The sequence below is a fragment of the Castor canadensis genome, chromosome 15 (assembly GCF_047511655.1).
Source record: "Castor canadensis chromosome 15, mCasCan1.hap1v2, whole genome shotgun sequence".
NCBI classification, from domain to species: Eukaryota; Metazoa; Chordata; class Mammalia; order Rodentia; family Castoridae; genus Castor; species Castor canadensis.
The window spans coordinates 98,665,721-98,690,274 of record NC_133400.1 but is presented as its reverse complement, the minus strand read 5'-3'; the positions used below and the strand labels follow the sequence as shown (position 1 = coordinate 98,690,274).

General features: G+C 42.9%; 1 protein-coding gene across 5 annotated transcripts in view; it reads left to right on the top strand.

Annotated features, from left to right (window-relative positions):
- Positions 1-17,935: 17,935 nt before the first annotated feature.
- Positions 17,936-24,554, top strand: part of Tbce (tubulin folding cofactor E) — a 52,982-nt gene continuing 46,363 nt past the window's right edge. The window contains exon 1 of one of the 5 annotated variants that reach the window (XM_074056832.1): positions 17,936-18,068. The gene's annotated coding sequence lies outside the window, so the exon portion shown is untranslated. Of the gene's footprint in view, positions 18,069-18,327; positions 18,503-24,554 lie in introns of those variants that run through there. The other 4 variants (XM_074056830.1, XM_020173352.2, XM_020173351.2 and 1 more) reach the window with 4 other exon arrangements.

Genomic DNA, 24,554 nt, shown 5'->3' with positions numbered 1-24,554 from the left:
TCAAGTGGTAAGAGAGGCTGCCTAGCAAGCATGAGGCCCTGAGATCAAACCCCGGTATCACCAAGAAAAAAAAAAAAAAAAAAAGGAGGGTTTTGTGCTGAGATGCAATTGATGGACCATGGTGAGGGATGAGGAGGCACAAGAAAGTAAGACAGGTTTTTGTCCTAAAAACAAAGGATTGTTCCAAAATGGAAACAAGCAGGTAAAGGCATGCTGCAGAAAGAGTGAGGTAGGATTTATGATGGGATAAAACTGATTGGAAGAAAAAAAATAGGCCTTGGTTATTCTTGTTCTCTCTGGAGACTACCCACTTTCAGTCTACTTCTTAATAAACTTTGCTATCACTTTCATTCCAAAAAACAAAAAGGTATACCTCCCATTCTATTTGAGAAAATTTAAATATTCTGGGGGAAACACCTCACCTCTTAGAATTAACCCAAGAAGGTTTATGCTGCTATTCAGTCTTTGCCACCACAGCTGAGACAGCTGGCAATCACTTTCAACAGAGAACAAGTGCTTATGACAGTAGGGAGAGGAGTCACCCTTCTCCTTTCCTCCATCTGGAAGAGGAAACGAGTTGCTGACTTACAACCCAGGATTGGACTCCCTAAAATAACTCTTGAAGGGTTTAGCTAATAAAAGTTGTTATAATTCAGGGTAAGTTATTATTTAAGGTTATTCTAAAACGGGAAAATATCCTTTTTATTATTTTAAAATGCTTCAAGTTGTTATGGGAAACACATTGTATTTCTATCTTTATTTTACTTATCCATGGGGCATTGCTATACCCAGTGTTGAGAGCTTCTAAAGTCAGGCCAGTAATGATGGTCTCAGAGCTGGCTAATCCGTCCAAACAGTGCACACAAGATCACCAGAGAGCTCTAATAACCTACATTTTGGAAAATAATTTTTTTTTCGGTACGAGGGCTTGAACTCAGGGCCTACACCTTGAGTCACTTTACCAGCCCTTTTTTTGTGATAGGTTTTTTTTTTGAGATAGGGTCTTTCGAACTATTTGCTCAGGCTGGCTTCAAACCGAGATCCTCCTGATCTCTGCCTCCTGAGTAGCTGGGATTACAGGCGTGAGTCACCAGGGCCTGGCTGGAAAATAATTTTTTTTCTTTATTCTTAAGTGACTTTATTTCAGAACTTTGATTCAAATACATTTTTTTTAAAAATTTTATTATTCATTTATTCACATGTGCATACATTGTTTGGGTTATTTCTCCCCCTTGCCCCCCTTCCCTCCCCCACCTTTTCCCCTGCAACCTCCCTCACTTCCAGGCAGAACCTGTTCTGCCCTTATCTCTAATTTTGTTGAAGAGAAGACATAAGCATAATAAGGAAGACAAAGCGTTTTTGCTGGTTGAGATAAGGATAGCTATGCAGAGAGATTCCTAGCTTTTTCTTCCATGTACAAATGTGTTACAACCCAAGTTCATTCATCTCTAACTGATCGTTATGCTGGTTCCTGATCTCCTTCTCATGTTGACCACTGTTGATTTAAGGTTTCTGTATTAGCTCCTTTGGAGTGGGGACATCAAACGCTTTCATGTTTTGGGTTTTCTACCTATTTCTATATCTCCCGTATGTGCTCTCCCCTTGTCATGTGACCCAATTCCAACCACATTGCTGTATTTGCCCTAGATCTAAAGCCTGCATATGAGGGAGAACATACTATTTTTGGTCTTCTGAGCCTGGCTAACTTCTCTTAGGATGATGTTCTCCAGTTCCATCCATTTACCTGTAAGTGATAAAATTTCATTCTTCTTCATGGCTGAGTAAAATTCCATTGTGTACAAATACCACATTTTCTTGATCCATTTGTCAGTAGTGGGGCATCTTGGTTGTTTCCATAACTTGGCTATTGTGAACAGTGCTGCAATAAACATGGGTGCACAGGTGCCTTTGGAGTAGCCTGTGTTGCATTCCTTTGCATATATCCCCAGTAGTGGGGATGTTTAGATTTTTAAGAAGTCTACATACTCTGTTTTCCAGAGTGGTTACACTAGCTTGCATTCCCACCAGCAGTGTTCAAGGGTTCATTTTTCCCCACATCCTCACCAACACCTGTTGTTGTTGGTGTTTTCGATGATGGCTAGTCTAACAGGGTTGAGGTGGAATCTTAGTGTGGTTTTTATTTGCATTTCCTTTATGGCTAGAGATGGTGAGCATTTTTTCATGTGTTTTCTGGCCATTTGAATTTCTTCTTTTGAGACAGTTCTGTTTAGTTCAGTTGCCCATTTCTTTATTGGTTCATTGATTTTAGGAGAATTTAGTTTTTTGAGTTCCCTGTATATTCTGGTTATCAGTCCCTTGTCTGATGTATAGCTAGTAAATATTTTCTCCCACTCTGTGGGTGTTCTCTTCAGTTTAGAGACCATTTCTTTTGTTGTGCAGAAGCTTTTTAGTTTTATGAAGTCCCATTTGTTCATCCATTCTCTTAATTGTGAGCTTCTGGGGTTCTGTTGAGGAAGTCCTTGACTATACCTATTAGTTCCAGAGTATTTCCTGCTCCTTCCTGTAGTAACTTCAGAGTATCAGGTCTGATATTAAGGTCCTTGATCCATTTTGAGTTGATACTAGTACAGGGTGATAGACATGGATCTAGTTTCAGTTTCTTGCAGATGGATAACCACTTTTCCCAGCAACATTTGTTGAAAGAGGCTGTCTTTTCTCCATTGTATGTTTTTGGCGCCTTTGTCAAAAATAAGGTGGGCATAGCTATGTGGATTCATATCTGGGTCCCCTATTCTGTTCCACTGGTCTTCATGTCTGTTTTTGTGCCAGTACCATGCTGTTTTTATTGCTATTGCTTTGTAATATAGTTTGAAGTCAGGTATTGTGATACCTCCAGCATTGCTCTTTTTGCTGACTATTGCCTTGGCTATTCGCAGTCTCTTGTGTTTTCAAATGAACTTTAGGGTAGATTTTTCAATCTCTGTGATGAATGTCATTGGGATTTTGATGGGAATTGTATTAAACATGTAGATTACTTTTGGGAGTATAGACATTTTTACTATGTTTATTCTACCAATCCATGAGCATGGGAGATCTCTCTACCTTCTGTAGTCTTCCTTGATCTCTTTCTTCAGGGGTTTGTAGTTTTCTCCTTGTAGAGATCATTCACATCCTTTGTTAAGTTTACTCCTAGGTATTTGATTTTTGGAAAATAATTTTTTAAGATTTGATCAAAATATCTTTTAGCCTCTCTTCTTTTTTAAATTTTTTATTATCATATTATTGTTGTACTAGGGGTACGTTGTGACAGTTACAAAAGTTCTTACAATATATCATAGTTGAATTCACCCTCTCCATCATTCTCTTTTATCCCCTATCCCCACATTCCTGGAATAGTTTGAACAGGTCCCATTTTTCCATTTTCATACATGAATACATAATATTCCACCATATTCACCCTCCTACCCCTTTTCCTTATATCCTCCCCCCTCCCACTGGTGCCAACCCTGAGACAGGATCTGTTTTACTTTCCTCTATTCTGTCTTTGAAAAAAGACATTTTTGTTTGTTTAAGATAGCTACACAGGGAGCTTTCTTGTGACATTTCCATGTATATATATATATGTATTATAACCTAAATTGGTTCATCCCCTCTGTTTTTCTTCTTTCTACCTTAGACCCTTCTTATGGTGATTTCAACAGGTTTAAAAATCCTATATTCATTGTTGCAGAGGAAGTCCATCAGCCATGTTCACCTTCTTAACTTCATTCTTTTACCCTCCTTCTCTCGTATGTGACCTCCCCTTACTGTGACCTGCTTTTCAATGCTGCTTGTGTTTGTATTGTGTTGTATTCTATACATGAGAGAAATCATGCAGCCTTTGTCTTTCTGAGCCTGGCTTACTTGGCTTTTCATAATGTCCTCTGATTGCATCCATTTATCTGCAAACACATGGTGTCATTATTCCTTATGGCTGAGTAAAACTCCATAGTATGTACATACCACATTTTCTTTATTGTTTTGGTGAAAATTTTTATTTTTGTAAGTGATAAATTATTTTTGTGATAATTTGTCACATCAGCTAAGGGAAACCTACAAGTAACAGCACTTAAACTATGCCATAACCATTATACAAGTAATGGCAACAGACGGTCTCAAATTCTATGACAGAGGTTACAGAGCCGACCCTAACATCTTCTTAGCACCAGATGTCCAGAACTGCATATCTTCATCATTTAAACTTGGGGACCCATGCAAGGTAGGCCCAGTTTTACAGCAGATGAAACTGGGGTTTTTCCTGAATACCACAAGTCAGTAAAAAATGTGGGGATTTATCTCCCAAGTCTGTCTAACCCAAAAGCCTCAACTCTTTCTAATATACTATTCAGCTTTTTCCACGAGGCATACTTTTTTTTCTTATGGTACTGGCATTTGAACTCAGGGCCTACACCTTGAGCCACTCTATCAGCCATTTTTTTGTGTAGTAGCTAGGATTACAGGCATGTGCCACCAGTGCCCAGACAAAATTTACCATTTTTATCATTTAAGTGGCATGGCATTTTTTTTTTTTTTTGGCTGCACTGGGGTTTGAACTCAGGCCTCATGCTTACTTACCAGGCAGACACGCTACACTTTGAGCCACTCCACCAGCCCAATGTGGCATATTTATTTTAGACTATTTCAAACTTACTGTTAAGGTGTGTTGTAGCTAGAGAGAGTGTAAAGAGTTATTGTCATTGAAGCCGCTATATATTCCACATTTTTTAAGTCATTCATCAGTTGTAGGACTTCTGTGTTCCTTCCATATCCTGGCTATTGTGGACAGGACTACAGTAAACATGGCTGTACAGGTGTCTTTATTGTTACCTGACTTACATTCCTTTGGGGAGAGCCCTAAGAGTGGTATTGCCGGATCCCACAGCAGTTCTATTTTTGCTTTTTGAGGAGCCTCCGTATTGTTTTCCATAATGGTTGTACTAATTTACGTTCCCACCAGCAGTTATGAGGGCTCCTTTTCCCCCACATCCTTGCCAACATTTGTTATCATTTGCAGGTTGTTTGTTTGTTTTGCAGTACTGTGTACACCTTGAACCACTGCACCATCCCTTTTTTGTGAAGGTTTTTTTTTTTTTTTTTTTTTTTGAGATAGGGTCTTGAGAACTATTTGCCCAGACTGACTTCAAACCACAATCCTGATCTGTGCCTCCTGAGTAGCTAGGATTACAGGCATGAGCCACCAATACTCGGCTTATTTGTGTTCTTGATGATAGCCATTCTAACAGGAGTGAGGTAGAATCTTAATGTGGTTTCGATTTGCATTTCCTTTGTGGCCAGGGATGTTGAGTTGTGGCTCAATGTAAGAGCACCTGCCTAGCAAGTGTGAGGCCCTGAGTTCAAACCCTGGTGCTGCCAAGAGATTAATTATTAAAGAGCTGTTTTGATACCCAAAGAGACTACTTGTCATAAATTGAGATCATGGTCACTCTTAATCCTAGCTGTTTATCTCAGCGTTCCTACTTACTGCACTCTTGGCTAGCATTTCTGGTCCCAGAAATAGGGGCTTAGTCACCATTCTGGGAAGGAGGGACGTCCACTCCATATAGTAGGGAGGCTTTTTTTTTTTTTTTTGTGGTACTGGGGCTTGAACTCAGGGCCTTCACCTTAAGCCACTCCACCTGCCCAATTTTTGTGAAGGGCTTTTCAAGATAGGGTCTCATGGAACTATTTGCCTGGGCTGGTTTCGAACCTTGATCCTCCTGATCTCTGCCTCCTGAGTAGCTAGGATTACAGGAGTGAGCCACCAGTGCCCAGAAGTAGGGAGGTTATTGACTACTCTCTAAAAGAATGGAGAGATCCCTTTGTTGGGAAATTTTGACTCGGGGGGAATCCTATGTACAGCAGAGTTCCGGGGGGAGGGGGTGGAGTTCTCAGGAACAGGGGAGTCTAGAGCAGCTGTGCCCACTTCTTTTATTTCCTTCCTTCTTCCCTTTTTCTCCAAGCACAGACTTAGACTAAACAATATGGGTGACATCATTAGCATTTCTGATGATTCTTAGGATGTTCATTTAAAACTGAGGTTTGGCTCTGAGAGCCTGAGATTCAATACTATTTTTCAAGTAAACCTATTTTGTAAAAGGCAAGAAAAAGGATGTGAAATTCCATATGTACAACTTTTTATGGTATACAAAACCCTAAATTCAGAGAATACTGTAAAATTTATTGTGCTCCCATATTTTTGAGAGCTTCCAGGAAACCCCACATTAAGCTATAAATATATTGGTCACTTACTAATATATAGACCACATGGGCTGTAATGGACATGGGGACAGAATGTACCCTAATCATGACATCCCCAGAACATATCAATGGACAACTATAGATGGATATGGGGATGGGACAATGCAAAGAAGAGAGACCAGGCTGCCAGCTGCCAGTGGCTCATACCTATAATCTTAGCTACTTGGAAGGCTGAGACCAGGAGGATTGTGGTTCAAGGGCAGTCCGGAAAAGTATCTCTAAAAATAAGCAGGCAAAATGGACTGGAGGTGTGACCCAAGTGGTAGAGTATCTGACTTGCAAGCATGAAGCTCTGAGTTCAAACTCCAGTTGTACCAAACCACCCACCTCCAAAAAAAAAAAAAAAAAAAAAGACCATGCTGATCCTGGTTAGTACCCTCCTGGGAGCACACTGCTGTATCTCTCCCATACACGAAATGTACTACAGGTGAATGTGCTTCTAGGGCACACACTGCGTACCATAACTAGAGAATTCTGCCCAAGCATGCAAATGATAAATACAATGACACCTGACTGGGCCAAAAAAAAACCCAGTAAGAATGCGTAGGCACAGAGTGAGTGATTAATACCAAGTGGTGTAGATTGCTAGGGGGGTATAAAAAGTCACAGCCATTATCAAAAAATTGGCTACAGAAGTGCCCCACTGCCTAAAACAACTAACAAATTTAAATAAAGATACCCTATTGAGTTAAAAAGACTGCTTCCAATAAGATTGTAAAACAAAAACCCCAATGGCAAACAGGCTTTTGCCACTGCAGTTGATTGCACACCAAAACTAGTCAGAAGGTCCCTGTTGCTGAAGACACCACACGCTCTGGTTGCAGGTGTTGGAATTAAAGACCCTCCAATGCTGAAAATAGACACACGAGAGACAGTAAATCCTGACAAGGCAATTTCTTTTGATCAAAAGGGTGCAAGCATACACTCACTCCAGCTGAGTGGACACTCACACAAGATGGCTGAGAGTGGCTTTTCCTCACATCCCTGACGCAATTGTACCTGTCCTTTACCTGGGATTTGTCCAGGTCAGAGGTTCACAATTGTTCTTGATATTCAAGCTAAAAGGCTTGGGGGATGGGTTAGGGCATGGGCAATTTCCTCGGGCAATGGGCTGTACAAGAATCTGGAAGAAGAAACAGGAACACTTTAAACAATGGAAGTCACGTAAGATGGCGACCTGAGGAATTTTATGTAATCTAAGAGAATGACATATACTTTGATAGAGATCATTTTTCTTACACAGGACCCAACAAAAAAATCAAACTAGTGTTAACAGTGCTGGTACAGTCTGATCAAAAGAATTCCAAATTCTTTGTCCCACTGGGAAGAATCCATGGCAGGACATGTGGGTGTAAATGGGATTTATTAACTGTTAGGGAAGGGAAATACAAAAGGGAGCATGGTAGACACAGGTGGAGTCTGCCCGCAGAGACAGAGAGCTTCTCTCCTTAGGTATTTTTTATGCTAATCTATGGGAAGGCAGGAACCTGGTGAAATTCATCCAATAATCCATGAATGCAGAGGGGCTGGGTGGTTCTTGGCCAGGTAAGGGTGATCTGGGCTCTTCTTGGGAAACCTACCCACGAGTCCCGAACTTTCCCTACTCCTAGCCTGCCTCAAATTCCCCCTGAGAAACAGTATTCCAAAAAATTGTTTTTTGGGGTCACTGAAGGGGGGTGGTCCATCTTCAATATGTGCTTGGAGCTGACAAGGGGCAGCAGATGCTACCTACAAGGGGAAACTGTCTCTCTTGCATCTTCTCCTTGGGCTCATGTGGACACAAGGTGTCTGAATCATGTCGAGCACAGTCAAGGTTCCCATGGAGAGGTGGCTTGCTCCTGGAGATCCCCTTTGTCTGTAGAGATCAACAGCCCTTTTGTCTCATGATTTGGGTCCTTAAGGCTTTTATTCTTGGAGAGAGAAATCTGGTTTAGAGGTCTCATCTGAACATGAGCAATGGTAGGAGCACAGAAGGGGCCCTGTCAGTGTGGCAGGAAGGATAAGGTAATTTTCAAATGTGACAGTCTTATGGTTATTATTTTTTATAGGTGTTTATACGTGTAGCTATTTTTAACCCTTAGATGGCCTCTATTTGGGCAATTAAGGACTGATTCTTGGGGCAATATCTACATTAGGGCCCAGGTGTAGCAGGGGGCAGATGTTGGTCCAATTAGAGGGTAAACATCAGTGAGTCAGTTCTGTACAGACTCACGGTGTTCCTAAGCAGAAGTTAGGTTCCATTGAAAGTTATATTGCCTTTCTTAAACAAAAGGCTTTGGCCACAGACATGACTTTGCCTCTTGCAGAAGCCTAGAAGGCTGAAATATGAGCGCACATGTGTAAGAAAGAGCCCCTTTTCAATCTCTCAGCATTGGTTACTTTTACAGGTCTGGCATCATTGACTCCATCTGGATCTGGAGAAGTCCCCTCATTTGTGCAGTCTTTTTGAATTGTCTAGGGTGGTTGAAAACCACTTGTTCCTCTGAGAAGTTGAGGGATGCTGACTGCTCAGGGGGTTACACCCTCTTAAACTGTTTCTCTGAACAGTTGTCTCTGTAGATTCTGCCAATTTGGTGGTTTTGTCCCCTGGATCAGGAGTGGCTTCTCCCAGAAAGTCAGATTTTGTCCCATATCAACAGGAAGTAACACATTGAACAGAGCAAAAGTCAGTGCTGATGCAACTTTTTTGGCCAAATTAAGCAATAAAGAGATTTATTAAAAAAAAAAAAAGGCTCTTAGGCTGGGCTCAGTTAAATCTAATTGTCTGAGCTAGGGGCCGTGGCTCATACCTGTAATCCTAGCTATTCAGGAGGCAGAGATCAGGAGGATTGTGGTTCAAAGCCAGCCCAGGCAAATAGTTCTTGAGATCCTATCTCGAAAAAAAAACATTTCAATAAAGGCCTGGTGGAGTGGCTCAAGGTGTAGGCCCTGAGTTCAAGCCCCAGTACCAGAAAAAAAAATCTAATTGTCCCATAGGGGATGTACCAACACCTTTAAATTGCTGTAAAGGGTCAGCAGATAACATTCATAAAGTTTTTACAAGGAAAATACAAAACAATCCCAATACTTAAGGATGTCTGTCCTGGTTTATAGATAAGCACTTGTCGTCAGAGTCAGTTTTCATGGGCTTGGTCTATAAATGCTTCTGAAGGATTAGAACTGCAATGACAAAACTTAAAGTAACCATGGTTAATCATAGTTTAAACCTTGAATTTCAGTTAGGGAAAGTCTTTTCTTTTTTTGGTGCTGGGATTGAACCCAGGGCCTCACGAATGCTAGGCAAGCAGTGTACCACCGGGCTACATCCCAGCCCCTCAGTTAGGGAAAGTAAAAAATTTTAATGTCATCTTTTTTTTTTTTGCAGTACTGGGGCTTGAACTCAGGACCTACACCTTGAGCCACTCTACCAGCCCTATTTTTTCTGTGAAGGATTTTTCAAGATAGGGTCTCATGAACTATTTGCCTGGGCTGTCTTTGAACCACAATCTTCCTGATCTCTGCCTGTCATCCTGATCTCATCCTAGCTAAGTAGCTAGGATGCACGTGTGAGTCATCTTTTTTGTTGTTGTTGGTTCGCAGGATCAGAGCACTTCCAGTATTTAAGGATACAGCCAAGTGGTGAATATGTTGACTTCTCCTTTGCTGACTGATGGAGAGACAGAGGGAAAGGGAGAGTGGGATATTTGCCCTTGCAAGAGAGAACCATTGTCCTAAGGGTCAACTCCTCAACCCTGGGTTCCCGAATGCAATCCCCTATGCTGGCCTGTGGAGAGAGATACGAAAAGGAAGGGGGAAGTACTCTTAGTGAAAGAGATGAGAATTTCCTAGATCCGCAGGGTGTCCCCTTTATCTCACAGACATCTCCAGTTAGTTGGATGTCTCCGATAAGTCAGAAGTACAGGGGCCCCTGACTCCAGCCAGCCATTCTCCCAAGGGCCTGTCTCTCCATCCCTCCATGAGGGTTACTAAATGGGATGCCCATCCTGAATATCAACCCAACTATTAAAAATACACTGGGCAAGGAGGCTGCTACCAAAGACAACAACAATGAAAAGATAACAATATGAAGGAGGACAATCTGTTGAGTGTTAAAAGGGAAACATCTTAATATGAACCTTTGTAACCAGTACAGAATCCAAATCTCACCAAGGTAAGCTTGGCTGATATAAACCCACAGCCCATGGTCAGTTTTCCAAAGACCTGTGTCCTTTGCATGTAAACTTGAGAAGAATGGGGAAACAAGTATATATTTTTTTTAAAAGATAATAAACCAAGAAGATTAATGTCTGAAATGATTAGAATACAGAAACAGAGATAAGGGGAAAAGAATAAAGTCAGGGACTGAGAGCCCTCTTTTACATATTGTTAAGAAATTACATCCTAGACTGCTGATGTTAATAACAGAATGATTGGACACACAGCAGGGTTGTTGTTGACCTGCATAGCCCCTGGAGCCCAAAAATAACAGGCTCAGCCATTGAGAGTTAATGATGTGCATAATTTAGTATTTTAGGGTTAATTATCTTTTAGAAGACCCCAAAAAACTTAAGGTTTTCTCCATCGCATTTGGAGGGTGAACTTTTGTTTGGTTTTGGTAAAATTTTGTATTAGTCTACAGCACCAAAAGATCCTGACATTTATTTTAATAAAATAGAAACCCATTTTAAAATATATATTAGTACCTTAAATTTTGACCTTAGAAAACTCTCTAGGGAAACTTTAAGCTATAGCCAATCCAATTATACATTTATAAGCTTTAAGACCTTAATTTATATTTTGAAACAAACTTTGTAAAAACCCGAATTTAGGTAACATTGTTTAGCAACCTCATACCTTAAAAGATGTAGGAAGAAAATTAAACTTGTAATAGTAATCTACAAGAGCACATGGGTTAATAAACCTAGTTATAAAATAGTTAAATGTAAATTACACTCACAATAGAATGAAACACCTTGAGATTATTGTCAATAAATTTTCTTCAGTCCTAAGGCAGAGTATAGTCAGGCCTGGTTGGGATTAGAACTTTAGATAACTTTTGAGACAGTTGTGTATATTAACTTTATAAAAGTAGCTTTAGAACCATCATAAAGACATCTAAGCACACACACACACACACGCATTTTGACCTAGGCATGCCAAAGAATAGCAAATGTAAGTGAGCACACATGAGCTCAAAAATTCGTGGCCAGAAGTACATGGGTAGGAGACAGACTAAGGCAGGCACAGAAAGCACAGACACACAGAGCAATCACACTGATTCAGAGTTCACTCTTAAATACTTTTTTTGTCATTATCTTTAGTCAGCAAGATTCCTAAGTAGTTTGTAACAGATCTTTAACACAAATACCCTATTTTTGTTCAATCTTTAATAGATTAATGTAGTAAAATTGTATTACTCTAGAGAATTTGAACCACAAGTTAGTTGTAATTTTCCTAGAGGATGGCAAGATGGTGTCACCCATGAGTCTCCCTTCCCTAGGGAGTGGCAAATGGCGCTGGACACCTGGTGGCTCCATCATGGTGGCAGCATTTCCTGTGACCACACGGTCTCTCCAAAGAGTCTCTCAAATGGAACACGAAGACGTGTTACATGCAACAAACAGGCTCAAGACAGCAATCTGTTATAGGAATAACACATATCTCCCCCTGAGACACAGGTGTCTGCGAGTTAGTCACCCTAGTGAAAAGGGCAAATAGTTGAAGCAAGCTGAGGTGGGATTTGAACTCATGGCTTCACATTTGCTAGGCAGGCATCTTACCACTTGAACCACTGGGTGAGTCTTCATTAGATTCCCTAAAGAAAGGAGACTTAGAAACTGTCTTTAAAATTTGGCTGACTCTATTCCCATTAATTCCATCAGTGAAGGAGCATGTGTCCTTGGGACAGGGGAGTGTGACCACGGGGACAAGGAGAGCAAAAGTGATAGTTGGGACTTGGGACGGGGTGCTCAGGGTGTACCGAGGCATGGTGGATAGGCAGGCAAAGGAACGAGTCAGAGGAGGGAGAAGAAAGCTGTAGATGGGTGGGGATGCTTGCGGGGACTATGGGGCCGGGTTTTGAGGCGTGCAGCCCCCTCCAGCCGCCACCACGGGGCTGGGAGGCCTGCGCGGCACTGCTGGCGCTGGTTTGGAGGATGCGTGGTTGCAGGAGGCTCCCGGTCGCACCCAGGGCCCAAGTCTTCCGGTCTTCCCAGTGGCTGCAGAGGCGGAGCGCGGCGCTTTTTCGTCACTCCCTCCCGAGGCTGCGGGCCTGGGCCGAGTGCGGGCGGGCGCTGCAGCGTCAGGACGGGGGCGGACTGAGGGAAAGTGTGCTGTGGCTTTGAGAACCCCAAGCCGTGGGAGGGGCGCATATTGGGTGGACAGACACCGCCACCCCCTCCCCAACGCGACCCACAGGGAATCCTGTCCCGCGTGTCACCAACAAGGCTGGATCTCGATCCAGAGAGAAAGAGAGAGAGAGAGAGAGAGAGAGACCTGAACTTTCCCTACCTCTAGGCTGCCTCACCAGGACCAGACTGGAATCTTCCCCACTACTGGCTAGTGTTCACAGTGCTGGATTGCATCATGCAGGCTGCCAGGGCAAAATTGTCCTCAGTGTTACACTAGCCCTTTGCCCTGCAGGATGCACCCGTGGGCGAAACGGTGGCATCACTAGTTTGAATGCAACCATTCCAATTGGATCTTTGGCCCCTTGGAAGGGACCTATGTTTGGTACTGTAATCCAGGACAGAAATCTGTGGCTGGGAAAGTCATTGCAACCCTGCTGGGTTATGTTAAACGGGATCTTATCTTGCAATCTTATTCCTTTAACTGCTGAATCCCGGACCAATTCCACATTCACCTGGAAGACAGTACTTTCCCCGGTCCCATCATTTGCCATGGAAAAATGGTTAGGACCTTGATTTAAAAAAAAAAAGTCTAGCCAGCCACTGGTGGCTCACGCCAGTAATCCTAGCTACTCAGGAGGCAAAGATCAGGAGGATCCAAGTTCAAGGCCAGCCCCAACAAATAGTTCAAGAGGCCTTATCTAAAAAATACCCAACACAGAGAAGGTTGAGGGGGAGAGATGATGAGGGCAATGTTAATGATGTACAATTCCCTCCTGTATAATGGCTATATCCTAATAAAAAATTTATCGAAACAAAATACTCGATACAAAAAAGGACGGGCAGAGTGGCTCAAGTGGGAGAGCACCTGCCCAGCAAGCATGTGGCCCTGAGTTCGAACCCCAGTACTGCCAAAAAATAAAAATCTTGAGGACTGTGGGTAGGAGAGCAATCCCCATAAGGTTATTGCTCCTGCCAGCCACAGTGGAGGGGAACTTCTTGAAATGGGCAGTGACACAGCAACAACCCACACCAAACCCAACTGTTGGACTCCAAGTTTCCCCTACAGGTGATGGTATGCAATCACTCTCTTAGAAGCTGCAATCCCCAAGGCCTTCTTTTTCTTTTGTGCACTAGATGAAATGACTACAATGGCCCTTAACTGACATCTTACCTTCTTTGCTCTTGGCACTTCCTCTACCCTGCTCTTTAACCCCTAGCACTAGAAAGAACTTGCAAAATTGTCAATCAGTATTTCCTACCTCAGGATTTTCTTATTTGCTATTTCTAGGTCTGTAATGCTCTTCCTCCAGTTTTTACCCACTGCTGGATCCTTCTTATCCTGCAATTATTAGTTTAAATGCCACCTTTAAAGTCCCCCCTCTCTCCCAGGGACTGGCCTAGTGGCTCAAGTAGTAGAGCTAATAAGCCTGAGGTCCAAGTTCAAACCCCAGTACCACCAACACCACAAAAAAAAAAGTGTTGTTGAAATTCCCCTCTCCTCTCCTTACCTTCCTACTTTAAGTTGGCTACCCTTCCATATCACCACCTACTTTTTATTGCACTGACAAATCTGAAATGATCTTATTCATTTGATTTATTTATCATTTATCTCACACAATTAAGCACAAAGTTTTCCGGGACTGGAGCATTACATTTCTTTTTTCACTGCTGGATCTCCAGTGCCTAAAAATAGTCTTTGCTGAAAGCTAGCACTCACTCACTCAATATTTACTTAATTTGTGAATGATGATACTCAAAATGGATTGCAGCGTAAATATTTAATTTTTAAGCTTGAAGGTTTTTCCTACAATATTTTAAATATGATTTTTACAACAAAGGTGGATAATTAACTTTGTCAGCCTGTTGCAGAGGGATTTAAGGGCTGAGAAAGAACCCTGGTGGTTTGAAGTCACAAGTGACATTTTAAAAACTGACATATATTAAATTGTACAGGGCTGGGTAGAATGGCTCAAGTGGTAGAGTGCTTACCTAGCACAGTTGAGGCCCTGAGTTCAGAGAGGAGGGAAGCTAGAGGGTCAGGCTGTAAAGGATTAAAGTGAGAGAGAGAAGGGCAATGAGTGTGGACTTCTTGTGAAACACTGCTTCAAAAGGGTAAAGCAACTGAGTTAGTACCCAGCATCAAGGTGAAAAGACTGATGGTAGCAGGGCACTTGTGGCTCACACCTATAATCCTAGCTACTCAAGAGGCAGAGTTCAGGAGGATCACATTCAAAGCCAGGCCCGGCACACAGTTTGTGAGACCCCATTGTTAAGGGTAAAATGTAGTTCCAGATCTTGGTTCTTGCGCTCTAGCATGGAAGAATCCAAGCAGAACAAATGGGTATAAAGGGAGTTTATTAAATGTTAGGGAAGAGAAATACAAAGGGAAGCATGGAATGGCCCAGGTGGAATCTGGAGGCAGAGTGTAAGCTTCTCTTTCTTAGGTACATTTAAAATTTATGCTAATCTATGGGAAGGGAGGAACTAGGTGATTTCCATCCAATAATCAATGAGTGAGGAGGGTCCTGAGAGGTTCCCAGCCTGGTGAGGGTGGTCTGGGCTGTCACTGGACCAAAGCATGGTTAATCTGAGATATAATATTTTTCTATGAGTCCCAAACTTTCCCTAATTCTGCCCTGCCTCAGTATCTCTAAAATACCCAACAAAAAACAGGGCTGGTGGAGTGGCTCAAGTGGTAAGTGCCTGCTTAGCAATCATGAAGCCCTGAGTTCAAACTCCAGTATCACCAAAAAAAGAAAGCAAGCCTGTTATCCTAGCTACTTGGGAGGCTGAGATCAGGAGGATCATGGCTTGATGTCAGCCTGAGCAAATAATTTGCCAAAATGGGCTGAAGCTGTGACTCAAGTGGTAGAGCACCTGCTTTGCAAGTGTGAAGCCCTGAGGTCAAAATCTGGTTCCAACAAACAAACAAACAAACAAATTGTTATTGTCGGCCAAAAGGTAATTTAAGCCAGGCTCCAGGTGGCTCATGTCTGTAATCCTCCCTACTCAGGAGACAGATATTAGGAGGATCGCTGTTCAAAGCCACCTAGGCAAGTAGTTCCTAAGACCCTATCTTGAAAGTACCCAACACAAAACAGGGCTGGCAGAATGGCTCAAGTGGTAGAGCACCTGCCTAGCAAGCGGGAACTCCTGAGTTCAAGCCCTAGAGGTAACTTAAAAAACTTTTAAGGAGTGAGTGCCTGCTCAGCATGTGTGAATTTGATCTCTAGCACCACAAAAACAAAGCAAAATAAAGACCAAACTTTCAAGTTAAAAAGTCCACAGTTATTTTTAAGTGCACAGATGAGTGACAGTAAATAACTACCTTTACTCTGCTTCAGTTTTTTTCTAAATTGGTGCCACCTTTATAAATGTAGTAAGTTTAGTCAAAAGAAAAGACGATAGAGCCCATCTATTATGGACAAATCTGTGTTAAAAATGTTCATTAACATGTTGAAATACACTATGAATTGGGAGAAGCCAAGGTAAAGGGGAGGGGAAGAGACAATGGTAGAATGTTTGTCTATGCGGGAGGTGGTGGGTTCCAACCCCAGCCCCCGGGTAGAGGATTATGAGTGAGAAGGGAAGAGACAGGGATAGCATAGGACTTGGTGGAATTTAGGTAAGAGTTAAAAATGAAGGTGGTTCCAAGGCCTGGATTCCTTGAACAGTATAACAGTTAAAGACATGTGGAATGGTATGTGAACTGTTACAAAGACTTCTTATTTGAAACTTGGGAAAGGGCCAGAATGACCCATGTGGGTTAGCTCCTCCAGGCAAGAATGTGACTGCCTAGTTACATTGATAGGATTTGAAACAGCAAAGTTTTGTAAGTTTATTTTAGTGAACAAAGTTTTGGAAGCCTTTGTCCTTCCATTAATCTAAGAAAGCAGATTCACAAAGGGTTATCCATCTCTGTTGAAATTCTGCTCAAGAATTGGAATGAATGTTAATCATCTCCCTGAAGTGTTGCTCAATTTCCCTTTGTTGGTTAGAACGCTCTTTTACTTATTATTTTCACCTGAATGATGAAACCGTCAAACTATGGCCATCTAGGCAAGTGTCCTAAGGCTTAGTTTTCTCCCAATGCCAGGCACATGTGCTTAAATCAAGGGCCAGATCCCTTTGCTAAACGTTTCTTTATGCATCTTTCATTTGGTACTCACTACTATAAGAAAAATGATTTTTTCTATCAAAGTATTTGCTTAGATTACTTAAAAATTCCTCAGGTTGCCATCTTAGGTGACTTGCATGTTTAATGGGTCCTTGCTTCTTCTTCTTCCAGATTCCTGTGTGACTCCATTGCCTGCCAACTGTATGCCCTAACCCATCTCCCAAGTCTTTTAGTCAATTGAGGGAGATTGTGAACCTTTGACCTGGACAAATCCCAGGTGAGGGGCAGGTACGACTGCATCAGGGATATAAGGAGGAGCCACCATCAGCCATTTTGTGCTTGCGAGTTTGGTTAGTGGGAGTGAGCATATGCTTGCACCCTCTTGATCAAGAGAAATCGTCTTAAGATTTTCAGTCTCTTTTCTGTACCTGAGGGTCTTTAATTCCAACACTACAGTGACAGTTACAACTTTTGAGTGTAAGAGAAAACTAATGCACAGACATGAACATGTCTAGCGGGGGTAGGCTTATTTTGGTGGTACTGGGGTTTTGAACTCATGGCCTCACTCACACTGCTAGGCAGGCCCTCTATCACTTGAGCCACTCCACCAGCCCTTTTTTTTGTGTGTTGAGCATTCTGGAGAGAGGGTCTCACGAACTGTTTGCACAGGCTTGCTTCAAACCGTGATTCTCCTGGTATCTTTCTACTGAGTAGCTAGGATTACAGGTGTGAGCCACTAGCATCGGGATCTTTTTGCTTTCTGTATTGCATTTACTTTCATTCTGCCATGTCTTAGTTAACTTTTTTTTTTCCTGTTTAGGAGGCATCAACATTACCCTCTTCTGTGTGGTGAGACGCCCCATAAAAACCAAACTGAAACTCGGCGCCGGCGGGTCACTGCTGTAATTCTAGCTACTCACTAGGCAGAGATCAGAAGAATCAAGGTTCGAGGCCAGCCCAGGCAAATAGTTCTTGAGACCACATCTCCAAAATAAGCAGAGCAAAATGGACTGGAGGTGTGGCTCAAGCGGTAGAGCACTAGCTTTGCAAGAGTGACACCCTGAGTTCAAACCCCAGTCCCGCCAAAAAACAAAAAAATTACTGTCCCGTGGTCCCAAGTAAATTGGAGTATACGCATTTACCGGGTGCTCTGTCATTCCAAGGTTCTCCGCAGAGTTTGGGTTTGATGGCCTATGGCCGCCAATACTTTCGCCATCCATTCGGGTCTAAACACCCGCTGCCCTCGCTCACTTCCGCGAAGGCGGGACTTCCTGTCTCCCAGGCACTTCCGCCCTCAGCCGGAAGCTGCCTTCTGGACGGCGCCTGAGAGGCCGCCGCGCGGACCCTCGGGCCTCCGCTGGCAGGTGAGCTCGGGAGGGCGTGCGCTGAGGCGGTGAGCGTGCCTGCTGGCTTTGTCCGCCGCGTCACCCTAGAGCGCGCGGGGTTCGGTCCTTTCCTCGACTCCTCCCAGGTCGCCGCTTGGGCGGGGCCTGCGCCCTGACCTTCCCGCACTGGCCGGCGCGGGGGCTGCGATGGCTCTGGCGGCGAGCACCCCCCAAAAGCCCTCTCATGACCAGCGGGACGCGCCCCGTCTCTGTAAGCTTCGCACCCGGAAGCGGCCTCAGGAGGTGAAATTGTGCAGGCCGGCGACTTGCGTTGGTGTCGCCGGGAGGAAAGCCTTGACTTTCCACGTACTGACCTGGTCACCATTTTACTAATCTCCCCTGCCCGATGAAGGAGAAAGCTAAGTAGAGGGAGAACATTTGAAATAAAAATTTTACGCAGCGTTCGCTTCCAGGTGGGGTTCCGTCACTTGTGGGTTGGGTCCAGATAAGGGTGTGAGTTAACTGTCCCCAAGTAGCTGGAGGACTGGGTTGACAGATGTCAAATTTAGAGACCGCAGGTAGAGATGAAGACTTCTCTTTTGTCCGATATGAGTGTTGCCTTGCATCTTTTCGTCTGTTTTGTTTTACCTTTTTTTTTTCCCCCCCCTCCTTGAGGCAGGGCCTCACTATGTAGCCCAGGCTGGCGTCAAACTCATCTTCCTGCCTTGGCCTTCGGGTTGGCTGGGATCACAGGCATAGCCTCCAGCCAGGTTTAGTTCTAACTTCTCTCACATGTGCACAGCATATCGTTGGGGATTCTTTTGTTTGTTTTGAGATCCAAGTCCCCAGTCTGCCTTTTGACTTGCAGATGTATTGTTTCCTTAATTGCCTCTACTGAGGTATTTGTGCCAGTCAAAACCTTTGGAGTCATCTTGACTTAGCTTTTTTCACCTGCAGTCTTTCAGTTAACCCTAAGGGCTTCCCCTTCAAAAGGCATCCAGACTCTCAGACTTTGCTGGCCACCTTCACCTGTCAAGTTACATTTGTCTCTCACCTGCATTACTGCCACCTGATTATGGATCTTATTTTAAGGATCCTCCTTAAAATAAGGTAAACTTTCTTTCTAAAAATCCTCCAAGTATTACTCATTTCATTCTGCTAAAACAAGTCTTTAGTGTGGCCTCCTAGGTCCTGTGTGACCAGGCCCTGCTTACTAATCCTAGGTTTGCTCCCCTGTCTGGGCCCCTCACTCAAGCACATTCTAACCCCAGGATACCTGCACTTGAAGTTCTTTGCCTGGAGTGGTCTCCTGTCTATTCTTGTGGTTAACTCCTTTACCTCCCTTCTCTGTTGTCTGGAATATTGTCTTTTCTGGGAGGCCATCCTCGACAAGCCTTCTTTCCTGTTAACGCATCCCCTGCACCTCCTGTCTTTATCGTCACATGCCATGCCTTGTGATTTATTCACTTACTAGGTTTGCTATAGTTTCTCCACACTAGGATAGAAGCTTCATGAGGGCAAGTATTTTTCTGTTTTGTTTTCTGGTGTATATCCAGTGCCTACAGCAATAGCTTCTAGTAAACACTGTACTATAATTGTTGAGTGAATGAATTTGGGCTTTTTCTACTATCTCAGATGCACTGGGGATCAAACCCAGCGCCTTGTACATGCTGGGCAGGTGCTCTCCCACTGTCCCACTGAGCTACACCCCAGCTTTATACTTCCTATTTCTTAGCTTTCTTTTTTCTTTTTGCTGCTGGGTTTTGAACTCAGGGTCTCAAGCTAGGTAGTCGCTCTGTTGTCCTTTTTTTTTTTTTTGTTTCATTTTTTGTTTTCCCCAGCTAATTATGTGGAAGACATATTGTTCTATATATTCTACTTCTTACATTGGTTAACTTTTCATTTTAAATTTTATTGTACATTCTTTAGAATTTTTACCCTGCAGAACAAGATTGGTTTTACCTTGAAATTGCTGATTTTAAGGAAGCCTCTTGTGTCATCTCAGCATTTAATTATTTTTGTAAAATGTGAATATCCAACAATAAAACTAGTAGTTACTATTCTGGTGGTTTTCATTTTATTTTCTTTTTAAGTTAGTTTATACTACATTTTAACAAATTGTTTATAATTTATTTAGCACTTCAAAGTTTATAAAAAGTATGTGATACTTTCCTGTCAGCATCTTTGTGGGAATATGTGCAGGAAAAACAACCGGAAAATCCTCTGATCCACCTATTAAATGTGAAATTTATTCAGGAAGTAGATAGGGACAACCGGGAAAAAACAGCTTACCACTTACTGGGAGTGGATGAAATGGATTTGTGGAGTACCGGTTTTCTAAGACTCAGCGGTGTTGAAAGTGTGTTGAGAAAAGTCATATTGCTTCATTAGTTACTTTATGTTTAAAAAACATACGATTAAACTCAGGGCCTTGAGCTCTACCACTTGAGTCACATTCTCAGTCCTTTTGCTTTTGGTTTCTTTTTCCCAGGCTAAACTCAGATTGCAATCCTCCACTTTCACCTTCTGAGTAGGTGGCAATCTGTGCACCACAACACTTGGCCCGCATTAGTTAATTTTATTAGGCTTTTTATTGAGGATTTTTCCCTCCCTGGTGGAACTGGGGTTTTAACTCAGGGGTTTGTGCTTGCAAAGTAGGCAGTGTACCATGTGAACCACACCACCATTCCATTTTGTCGTGGTTATTTTGGAGATGGGGTCTCGAAAACTATTTGCCCCAGTGTATTCAGTATTTCTTTGTAGGATAAACAAACCCAGCTTAAACTGGTATCAACAAAAGAAGAAATTTAGTGGTTCATTTAACTGGAATAAAGACGTAAGGCATAGTTGAATCAACTCTGCTTTCTTCTCTTTAGCTTTTGTGAGACAATTTTTTTTGCATGGTGGTCAAAGTGCCCCTAGTTAATCCAGATTTAAGTAGTCCTTTGGTTTTAAGGTTTTAGGAAAGAGATCTTCTGTATTTTTTAATTTTTAAAATTTTGAATGATTATATATTAATAAGGAATTTTATTGTTGCAATGCTATACGTGCCTATACACCTTGAACAAGTTTACCCCCTCCATTGCCATTCCTCTCTCCTTACAGCCTTCAAATTCATTATGCTGTCTACACATGCACATATATGTAGCATGCCTGAGAGATCTCCTCTTGAAGGGCCCTGTCATTTCCTAAAATAAGAGTTCTGCTTGGATTAGGTTTTTCACATGTAGATCATGTATACAAGGAAGTGGAGGTGAGGAGTGTCAGATGGCCATCCTGGTCCTTGTGGAAGTAACAGCTCTACTAGGCAGGGAAAGTCCACATGCCCAGAGGAAAAGAAGATCCTGGGTTGACAAGGGGAGAAAAGTATTTTAGAAGCAGTATAGCTTTTGCTCTTTGTTCAGGGTGACTTTCCCAGGCTACGAGACTTCTACTTTTGGGTCAGGAGTGTAGCTCAGTAGTACAGTGCTTGCCTAGCATGTTCAAGGCCCTGGGTTCAATCCCAGCACCACAACAAAGAAACAGCATGATAGGTGACCAAAGCAGATTCCAGGAAAGGATATTGTGCTAAGAGCACTTCCACAGAACTTGTGGTCTCAAGTGTCCATTCCAGATGTATGTAGAACTGAAAATACCACGAAAATTTGCCAAGATAGGCTTAGCATTATTTCAGTGTATGTCAGGATGATAGATATATTGGCACTAAGAAGAACAGCTTCAGAACTGGTGGGCATGGTGCTGTGCCCTTGTATAGTCTTGGTACTTGGGAGGGTGAGCAGGAGGATCCATAGTTTGAGGTCAGCTTGGACTACATAGCGATACCTTGTCTCAAAGAAAAGAGCCAGGCGCTGGAGGCTCAAGTCTGTAATCCTAGCTGCTCAGGAGGCACAGATCAGGAGGATGGAGGTTGATAGCTAGCCCCAGGCAAATAGTTCCTGAGACCCTGTGTAGAAAAAACCCAACATAAGACAGGGCTGGTGGAATGGCTAACATGGAAAGAGCACCTGCTTTGCAAGTGTGAGGCCCTGAGTTCAAACTCCAGTGCTGCCAGAAAAAAAGCAAGGCTGGGGGCGTGGCTCAAGTCAGGTGCAAAGTCCTGAGTTCAAATCCCCACACCACCAAAAAAATAAAAAAGCCGGGCATTTGTGGCTCACATCTGTAAACCTATCTACTTGGGAGGCTGAGATCTGGAGGATCACATTTCAAGGCTAGTTCAGACCATTAACCTGAGAGAGCCACCGCCCCCCCCCCCCAATCTCCAGAATAACCAGAGCAAGCTGGATTGGAAATGCAGCTCAAGCAGTAGAGCACCTGCTTTGTAAACACGAAGCCCTAGGTTCAAACCCCAGTCCTGCAAAACAAAAACAAAAAATTCCAAAACAACAAAAAAAGCTTAGAAGACATCTATAGGTTATGTTATATCTATGACATATTTATACCATATGTCTATATGTTATAGATCATTTGATAAGGAGAAGGTGGTGGTTCTATGTACAGATCATACAATTGGCATGAAAATGTAATTCTGGTAGATTTTGACCACTTAAGTCTGCTGGAGGCCTATTTCCTTTTCCCCCACTACCCACCTGTCCAAACGGGCTTGCTGTGTAGCCTAGACTAGGTAGAACTCACTGTGTAGCTCAAGCTGGCCCCAAACTCATTACCCTTCTGCCTCAGCCTCCTGAATGTTGGGATTATAGGGTTCATGCTTCTAGGCAGATGCTCTACTACTTTAGCCATCCCACCAGCCCTTTTTTGTGTTGGGTATTTTTGAGATAGGGTCTCAGGAACTATTTGACAAGGGCTGGCTTTGAACTCTGATCCTCCTGATCTCTGCCTCCTGAGTAGCTAGGATTATAGGCATGAGCCACTGGCACCTGGCTATTTTGTTTTAGGTGTTACTGAGATTTGAACTAAGAACTTTGCACTTGAACCGTGCCTCTAGCCCTTTTGCTCTGCTTATTTTGGAGGTAGGGTCTTGCTTTTTGCCCAGGCCAGCCTGGACCCAGGCTGTAAGCTTCCTACTGTTGTTGGGATGACAGGTGCACACTACCATGCCCTGCTTTCTTCCATTGAGATGGGTCTTGCAAACTTTTTTGCCTGGACTGGCCTGGAACTGTGAGTCTCCTAATTTCTGCCTCCCGTGTAGCTTGGGATGACAGACACATGCTATTGGTTGAGATAGGGGTCTCACCAACTCCCTGCGCAGCTGTTTTTGAACTGAGATCCTCCTGATCATTCCTCCCAGGTAGCTAGGATTACAGGTGTGAGCCACCAGTGCCTGCCACTCACATTCTTCTTTTAAAGTATCATTTTACAGGTTTTTAAAAATATTTAGATTCAGGGCTGGGTGCATGTGGCTCATGCCTATTATTCCTAGCTACTTGGGAAGCAGAGATCAGGAGGATTGCAGTTTGAGGCCAGCAGGGGGTGGCGGGGAGCAAGACCCTACCTCAACAGAAAAGGGACAGGCAAAGTGGCTCAAGTGGTAGAGCACCTGGCTGGCAAGCATGAGGCCCTGAATTCAAACCCCCATACTGCCAAAAAAAAGAAATTTGGATTCAAATAAAAGTCCATACAGTGCAAGTAGTTGACATCTAAAGTTGCTCTTACTCTCTATTTGCCTGTTTTCTTTTTCTTTTGGTTTGTTTCTGAGGTAGAGTCTTGCTGACTTTTGACCAAGCTGACCTCAGTCATGACCCTGCTGTCTCAGTGTCCTGGGTCCTGGGTTGATAGACAAGCAGCACCATGCCCAGTTCCCTCCATCTCTTTCTTTTTCTCCTGCTGTTTTGATTCATTTATTGAAGAAACCTACTTATTTGCCTTGTGAAGTTTCCCACTGTCTGGATTCGGGCTGAAGAACCCTGGAGTAGTCATTAATACATTTTTCAGCCCTCTGCCTTGTGAAGCAGGAGTGGGATCCAGTTACAACCCTATATTGAAGGTGCTTTTCTCTCAGATACTTTTAAGGCCTCTATTTGTAGGTTCTGTGTTTTCGCTAGAGTTTAATGTCTTTCTTGCCATGCATTATGTGTGTTGCTTCATGTGTAAGGAAAGAACAGTGCATATGCACCCTATATCCTCCCCCTTTTCCGTGTTATTTTCTTTTATTTCTTTTATTCATATGTGCATACAATGTTCGGGTCATTTCTTCCCTCTTCCCTCCTCTGTGTTATTTTCCATTCCCTTTTTCCATCCCTTTCAGTAAGTGATGGAGTGGACCAGTCAGGTGATGTGAACTAGCTGGAGTAAAACAAGATTTAAAAAATTCTAGATTATCACTGCATAGTTTGTTAAAATTAAATTATAAAAGTATGGGGCCTAAACATATTAGGTTCTTCATCAAAGTATGAAGCTGAATTGGTCAGAATCACTGACCTAGATAGAGAATATGTACTTGAAGTTGAAAAAAATTTATGTGGGCATGATGGCATATACCTGTAGTCCCAGCTACTTAGGAGGTTGAGGTCAGAGGTCCATTTGACCAAAGTACACCTTGTCTTGAGGAAAAAAAGAAACAAAAAA